The sequence below is a fragment of the Lemur catta genome, chromosome 7 (genome assembly GCF_020740605.2).
Source record: "Lemur catta isolate mLemCat1 chromosome 7, mLemCat1.pri, whole genome shotgun sequence".
NCBI classification, from domain to species: Eukaryota; Metazoa; Chordata; class Mammalia; order Primates; family Lemuridae; genus Lemur; species Lemur catta.
In genome coordinates, this window is record NC_059134.1 from 108,309,072 (window position 1) to 108,315,071 (window position 6,000).

The window sequence follows — 6,000 nt, forward strand, 5'->3', positions numbered from 1 at the left end:
GGCGTCCCCAGGGCCCGCCTGGGTGCTGACGCCTCAGCCAGGTGCGCAGAGGCCACCCTGGCCGGCGGCACTGCGGGTCCCTTCCCCTCCCGGGGGGCAGGGGGGCGCCCTCCACACCATGATGGGGGTCCGGGCAGACGGGAGCGAGGGCTGGACAGAGCACCTGGACAGTGCAGCTGAGTCCTGATTGGTCAGTGCAGTTGTGTCCTGATTAGTCAGTGCGGCTGAGTTCTGATTGGTCAGTGCAGCTGAGTCCTGATTGGTTAGTGCAGTTGTGTCCTGATTGGTCAGTGTGACTGAATTCTGATTGGTCAGTGCAGCTGAGTCCTGATTGGTCAGTGCAGTTGTGTCCGGATTGGTCAGTGAGGCTGAGTTCTGATTGGTCAGTGCAGGTGAGTCCTGATTGGTGAGTAAGGCTGAGTTCTGATTGGTCAGTGCTGCTGAGTCCTGATTGGGCAATACGGTGGAGTCTGATTGGTCAGTGCAGCTGAGTCCTGATTGGTCAGTGCAGTTGTGTCCTGATTGGTCAGTGTGACTGGATTCTGATTTGTCAGTGCAGCTGAGTCCTGATTGGTCAGTGCCGTTGTGTCCTGATTGGTCAGTGAGGCTGAGTTCCGATTGGTCAGTGCAGCTGAGTCCTGATTGGTCAGTAAGGCTGAGTTCTGATTGGTCAGTGGTGCTGCGTCCTGATTGGTCAGTGTGACTGAATTCCGATTGGTCAGTGCAGTTGTGTCCTGATTGGTCAGTGAGGCTGAGTTCTGATTGGTCAGTGGAGGTGAATCCTGATTGGTCAGTAAGGCTGAGTTCTGATTGGTCAGTGCTGCTGCGTCCTGATTGGTCAATACGGTTGAGTCTGATTGGTCAGTGCAGCTGAGTTCTGATTGGTCAGCGCAGCTAAGTCGTGATTGGTCACTGCAGTTGTGTCCTGATTGGTCTGTGAGGCTGAGTTCTGATTGGTCAGTGCAGGGGAGTCCTGATTGGTCAGTGTGGCTGAGTTCTGATTGGTCAGTGCTGCTGCGTCCTGATTGGTCAACGCGGTTGAGTCTGATTGGTCAGTGCAGCTGAGTCCTGATTGGTCCGTGGGGTGGTGTCCTCATTGGTCAGTGCGGCTGAGTTCTGATTGGTCAGTGCAGCTGGGGAAAGATACTGTCCCAGCCAGGCAGGGACCTGACCAGAGCCACAGCCGTGTCCTGCCATCCTGTCCCTTCTCTCCCGGGGCAGGGCCTGCCCCAAGGCTCAGACCGCGGGCCCGAGATGTGGGTGACCCTGAGGTCTGCTGAGGGACTTGGGAAGCCTCGCTCTGCAGAGGGAAACCTTCATCCTTTGTCGAGAGAAGAGAAGATTCTACCTGTTGGGCTGGCCTGAACCGCACAGGTGTGTGTGCTGAGTCATAGCGGGGAGGGGGCTGCTCCTGCCGTTGCGGGGTTGGCTCAGATGGAGACGCCGTGCCAGCCCGACGGGGCCCACCCTGCTTACGGGGCACTGGGGGAGACACCGGGTTGCATCCCTCACCGGGCGTGCACTGGGCAGACAGGCTGGAGACGGTCCCCAGGAAGGAGCCTACGTCCCCGCCCTCTCACCAGCCAGTGCAGTGTGGCAGCAGCTGCCCTCATCCTGGAGTAGGTTTGGGAATCTGCCCTGAGCCACGGACCTAGCGGGGTGGGGGCTGGGCAGACAGCAGCGCACCCGTCTGCACCCGGCCAGGCGCTGGGGTGGGGCCTGGCGCGCGCTGGGCCTGGGAGGAGCACCTGGTGCCCGGCAGGGGCCACCACAGCCACCTCCTCCGCCTTCCACGGCCCGCCAGGCCACAGGGCCACCTGAAGCCTTAAACGCGGAGGAGGGAAAGGTCCCGCCTCCCACTCTCCGGCGCTGCCTGGGCTTTCCCAGGTGGGCCCGGCGCCCCCAGCTGCACGGCCGGCTCTGGGACCCTCTGCCCGCGGCCCGGGGCGGGGCCGCCTTGACAGGAGCTCCCGAGAGCCCGCACCCCTTCCCGGGGGCCGTGGGGCCCAGCGCACCCCGAGCCCTGGCCGGGAAACGCCGCGGGGCTGAAGGCTCCGCTCCCGGTGACCCCTCAGGCCTTCTCCCCATGTTTCGCCCGAGGCCCGACCTCCTGGGCCCGCCTCCCGCCCCATCCTCCACCTGCCCGTCCACCCCCCACCCCTCCCATCCCCCACCTGCGCCGCCACACGCCAGACCCCCGCCTCCCCGGCGCCCCCTTCCCCGCCCCTCTCCGTCCTCTCCCCCTCCCGGTCCTCCCGCCCCGCCCTGGCCCGCTGTCCGGCTGCGCCCCCGTGTGGCCGCGGGGGGACGAGCGGGGCCGCGGCGCGGACGGGAGGGGCGGGGCCGGGGCGGACAGGGGAGAGGAGTGGGGTCGGGGCCGGGGCACCCCGCGGTCCCGGGCGGGCCAAGCCTGACACTCCCCGCGAGCAGCATCGTGACGGTCGTTGTAATGAGTCGCTGAACGTGGCTGGCGGAATCAGATCGTGCAGAGCGTGCTCGTGGTCCGCGGGGACAGCGCTAACACGCACTAGCTATTCTGGTCGTCCTCGTGGGGAAACTGAGACACACAAACCAGTGAAAAGGCCAAAGCGGGCCTGGGACTCAAACCCTGGACAGCACAAGCCAGAGCTGGGCCTGAGTCCTCACCCAGCCCTCGCCAGACCCTCGTCTGGCCTGAATGTCAGCTTAGACCCACCTAAATGTGACACAGCAGTAACTACTCTTGACGACTGAACTGACAGACGCTTTGAATGTCAAAGTCTCAGGTAAGAGTAAAGGCAGACACGTTTTTCAATGCAATTACTATTAGTTTAGCCAACGTCGAGGGGACTCAAAGTGGTGAGCAAGTTCCTGATTTTAGGTAAATTTCCTAGTGACGGGGGCTCGGCCTGCTCAGGGTCAGCCAAGTCCACCCAGAGCTTGAGACTGAGCCCGGGCTTTGGGTGCCTTGGAGGGGTCTGGCGAGAGCTTCGATCACAGCTTCTGTCGCTGCTGGGGACAAGAGCCAGTGCAGCCCTAAATGCCCACGTGTGTGCCCGTTGCAGGGCCGGAGTCAGGGCCAGGTTGGTACCCCTGTACCCTGGGGATGGGATCCGTGCTGGCCCTGCGGTCCTTCAGGTGGGGAGGCAGGCACTGGCCTGGGACAGTGCCCTCCCCTCCCGGGAACATGCAGCCCTCCCTGGTTGGCAGAGGCTGCTCCATCTGCAGCGTTTGGTGAGGCGACAGAGGCCAAATAAGTCCTTGCGGGGAGCGGGGTGGGCAGAGCTTTGGCCTGATCCCTGCCCCAGGCTGGCTGGAGGTCCCTTGCCTAAGAGAACTGAGGGCCACACCCCCTGGGCCAGAGGCCTGGCTGCAGAGGAGGTGCAGGGATTTCCTTCCCCGGGCTGCTTGGGGCCCGGAGACTTTGCACCTCTGTGCAGGAGACCAACAGGGGCTGGGACTCGGGCGCTCCCAGCCTGCTTCCCTGGTCTTGGAGCAGTGTCTCCATCTGGTATGGCAACTGTCCCAGTTTGCCCGGGACCTTTGGTGCTAAACTGGGGGCTTTCCCCTTTTCCCCCAAGTTCTGCAACACGCTTAGAAGCAGCTACTTACTCGCCTCCCACACTTGACTACAGATGTTACCTGTAGGTGACAATTTCAGTATTTTGCCACTATTTGCCAGTCCTGTGGGCAAGGAGCACCCAGGACCTCGGGAAGCAGGGTGTGAATGCCCTGCAGGTCGGAGCAGAGAACCTATTCCAGACACCCAGAGATGATTCAGAGAGCCTGTGCCTGGGGTCCTGCCCCAGGACCGGCCCTGGGTCTGTCCAGGTGCAGTGAGGGAGCGCAGCGAGGGCTGTGGATGTGGGGTTGGCACAGGACTTCCGCCCACAGGGCGGGGCAACTGCAGCCTTTCCAGGAGGCTGGGGTCGGTGGGGTCACCGTGTACTAACCAGGCCTGATCCTGCTTAGCGTCCGAGATCAGCCAAGACCGGGCGCGTTCAGGGTGGTACCGCCGTAGACAAGGAAGAAAAGGTGGTGCAGAGCTGGGGAGAGTGAGGGCACCCTGGGGCCCACATCTGACAACAAAAGGACGTCACCGCTCTTCTGCCCGAGGTGGCCTTGGTGGGGGCAAGTGGAAAATGACTTTTTCACGCCCAGTTCTCACCCAAGCTGGTTTCCAGACCCAGAGCTCACCCAGGGAAGGGGGACCAGGGTCCCGCAGCGGTTTCGGCAAGGAGAGCGCGGGGTGACTGGCAGACCCGGCCCCTGGCTCACCTGCGGAGCCCCGTGGGCCCTGGGCGAGTCTCTCTGCAGGAGAGCGGTGGGAGGGGTGCAGCTCTGCTGTGGGGGCTCCTCTCACGGGTAGTTTTTAAAATAGCAAATGGGCCATGAGCACGGGCACCCACGCCGCCTCCCCACGCCTGAAGGACCTGCCACCCCTTCTGGATGCCCTGGCAGCCTCCTGGTGGGGGTGACACATTCTTAATAATGTATCGGGGTGTTGACCGCCTGCTCTCTGGTCCCCCAAGTAAAAGGAGTTTGGAAATAAGATGCCTTCCCCCGATTGTCAGACCCTGTCACCCTGGACACTTATGGCAGACCGTGTCCTGCAGTCCCAGGAGTCCCCAACATGTGCTCTGTGACATTGGAAGGATGACTCGCCTGATCACCTCTGGCGTCATGTGTCTGCTCCTTTCCTGTGCAGCCTCGGTGACATAGGAACGAAGGTCAGGGTATGGGAGGACCCTCCCGAGGCGTCCCCAGGGCCCGCCTGGGTGCTGACGCCTCAGCCAGGTGCGCAGAGGCCACCCTGGCCGGCGGCACTGCGGGTCCCTTCCCCTCCCGGGGGGCAGGGGGGCGCCCTCCACACCATGATGGGGGTCCGGGCAGACGGGAGCGAGGGCTGGACAGAGCACCTGGACAGTGCAGCTGAGTCCTGATTGGTCAGTGCAGTTGTGTCCTGATTAGTCAGTGCGGCTGAGTTCTGATTGGTCAGTGCAGCTGAGTCCTGATTGGTTAGTGCAGTTGTGTCCTGATTGGTCAGTGTGACTGAATTCTGATTGGTCAGTGCAGCTGAGTCCTGATTGGTCAGTGCAGTTGTGTCCGGATTGGTCAGTGAGGCTGAGTTCTGATTGGTCAGTGCAGGTGAGTCCTGATTGGTGAGTAAGGCTGAGTTCTGATTGGTCAGTGCTGCTGAGTCCTGATTGGGCAATACGGTGGAGTCTGATTGGTCAGTGCAGCTGAGTCCTGATTGGTCAGTGCAGTTGTGTCCTGATTGGTCAGTGTGACTGGATTCTGATTTGTCAGTGCAGCTGAGTCCTGATTGGTCAGTGCCGTTGTGTCCTGATTGGTCAGTGAGGCTGAGTTCCGATTGGTCAGTGCAGCTGAGTCCTGATTGGTCAGTAAGGCTGAGTTCTGATTGGTCAGTGGTGCTGCGTCCTGATTGGTCAGTGTGACTGAATTCCGATTGGTCAGTGCAGTTGTGTCCTGATTGGTCAGTGAGGCTGAGTTCTGATTGGTCAGTGGAGGTGAGTCCTGATTGGTCAGTAAGGCTGAGTTCTGATTGGTCAGTGCTGCTGCGTCCTGATTGGTCAATACGGTTGAGTCTGATTGGTCAGTGCAGCTGAGTTCTGATTGGTCAGCGCAGCTAAGTCGTGATTGGTCACTGCAGTTGTGTCCTGATTGGTCTGTGAGGCTGAGTTCTGATTGGTCAGTGCAGGGGAGTCCTGATTGGTCAGTGTGGCTGAGTTCTGATTGGTCAGTGCTGCTGCGTCCTGATTGGTCAACGCGGTTGAGTCTGATTGGTCAGTGCAGCTGAGTCCTGATTGGTCCGTGGGGTGGTGTCCTCATTGGTCAGTGCAGCTGAGTTCTGATTGGTCAGTGCAGCTGGGGAAAGATACTGTCCCAGCAAGGCAGGGACCTGACCAGAGCCACAGGCGTGTCCTGCCATCCTGTCCCTTCTCTCCCGGGGCAGGGCCTGCCCCAAGGCTCAGACCGCGGGCCCGAGATGTGGGTGAC